A 2,267-nucleotide genomic window follows, 5' to 3' on the forward strand; every position below is an offset into this window, starting at 1 on the left:
CATGTCAAGGGTGACAAAATCCAGTCATCACACATCTCCATAAAAAGCAAAAATTTTGAACACATGATCACTGTTGCAGTCCTCTCCTGAGGGAGATAACTTGGAGTTGGAAGTTTTCTCCTGAGCCCATCGTGGTTTCTGAGAGAGAGGAGCCATGTGGCCATACCTGGTTACCTTTCTGGAGAAATTTTAAAAAGCTGTGTAATACAAAAGGAGAGAAAACAATAGCCATATCATCTAGTAGTTGGGGATACGTATGTAGATGACACAGATGGGACATCAAAGAGGAAGCCACAATTTAAAATATGGATTGGGAATTGGTGTTGCAATGAGAATAATTTTTGGCTGCCACAGAGAGACATCTCTTTTTGTATATGCTCTTCAATCCTACAATTTTCTGTTTCCTTTTCCATGTGCTTCCAGCACTTTCATCGTGAGAGCTTCATGTGTTGTGATGGACAACATGACATGATTACTCTTCCATTCCTTTGTGACTTTTAGGAAATTCTGTACACATTTCTAGGGAGTCCTATTTTCACCCATTTGAAAAAGTCTGTGGGCAAGCACAATGTCTTCAGCTTGTAATCTCAGCAGCTTTGGGGGCCCTGGTGAGGGCGTTGTCTGAGCTGGTGGGAGCTCAACAAGCCTTGGTGAGACTTCCTCTCTACAACAAATCAAAAAATTAGCTGGGCATATAAGCACATGCATGTGGTTCCAACCACTTGGAAGACTGTGGCAGAAGGATATCTGGAGTCCAGCAGTTTGACACTGGAATGGCCATGAACATACCTCTGCACTCCAGCCTGGGCAATGGAGTGAGAAAAAAAAAAAAAGATCGGTTTATGTCACAGGTCAGAATTGTATGAGGGGAGTTGTGGAGTTATTGAGATTTGGTTTAGAAATCCAAAGAGTGCCGGGCTTGTTGGCTCAGCCTGTGATTCTGCACTTTGGGAGTCTGAGGTGAATGGATTGCCTGAGCCCAAGGGTTCGAGACCCACCTGGGCAACTTAGTAAGACCTCATCTCTACAATAAATTAAAAAATTAGCTGGGAATGGTAGTGCACACATAAGTTCCAGCTATTTGGAAGGCTGTGGCAGAAGGATAGCCAGAGCCCAGCAGGTTGAGGCTGCGGTGACCAGGGGTGCCAATGCACTCTAGTCTGGGTGACAGAGTGAGACTCCAACTCAAAAAAAAAAAATCCCAAGAGCACTATGGGCATGTTTTCTGCATTATAATCTTCCTTTTTTGCTTTTCTTGAGTCCTGATTCTGTCACCCACACTGCCGTACAGTGGTATGTTCTTGGCTACCTTAGCCTTGAGCTGCTGAGCTCTGGTGATCCTTTTGCTTCAGTCTTCAAAGTAGCTGGAACCACAGGTGTGTGCAACCATGACTGCTAATTTTGATTTATTGTAGAAGGAATGTGTAGCCAAGTTGCCCAGGCTGATCTGAAAACCCTGGTTTCTGGAGATCCTCCCAACTCCACCTCCCAAAGTGTTGGGATTACAGGTATGAACCACTCTATGGAAGTTTCAAACATGATCCTCCAGGAATTTAGATCTTTTTTTATTTTTTGAGTTGGAGTCTCACTGTATCGCCAAGACTAGAGTGCGGTGGCCACTCCTGGCCACCGCAGCCTCCACCTGCTGGGCTCTGGTGATCCTTCCACATCAGCCTTCTGAGTGGCCAGAATTACAGGCACACACTACCACACCTGGCTAATTTTTTTTTATCTATTGTAGAGATGAGGTCTCGCCAAGTTGCCCAGGTGGGTCTCGAACCTGCGGGCTCAGGCAATTCACTCACCTCAGCCTCCAAAGGTGTGGGATTACAGGCTGAGCCACTGAGCCTGGCTATAATAAAACATTTTTTAAAACTGTCAAATATAGCCGGGTGTGGTAGCACGCCCCTGTAGTTCCAGCTACTTGGAAGCCTGAGACAGAAGGATCACCGGAGCCCAGAGGGTCAGGTTCTCAACTCAGTCTCTCTGGGGAGGGAGGGAAAAGCAAAAACAGCTTCAGGAACCTGAACTGCCTCGATAATGATTCAGGACCAGTGGGGGGGTACCTATAAATCAGATCAAGTTTTTGTAAGAGCATCTACTGCAAAACCTTTAAATGGTATCTGAGATCACTTTCAATCTTTCTACAGAAGCCTCAGTCACCCATAGTGCTTTTTTTTTTTTTGAGTTGAAGTCTCACTCTGTCACCCAGACTGGAGTGCAGAGGCCGCTCCCAGCCACTGCAGCCTCGACCTGCTGGGCTTCAG

The sequence above is a fragment of the Carlito syrichta genome, unplaced genomic scaffold (genome assembly GCF_000164805.1).
Source record: "Carlito syrichta isolate Samal-C Ts95f unplaced genomic scaffold, Tarsius_syrichta-2.0.1 Scaffold312272, whole genome shotgun sequence".
NCBI classification, from domain to species: domain Eukaryota; kingdom Metazoa; phylum Chordata; class Mammalia; order Primates; family Tarsiidae; genus Carlito; species Carlito syrichta.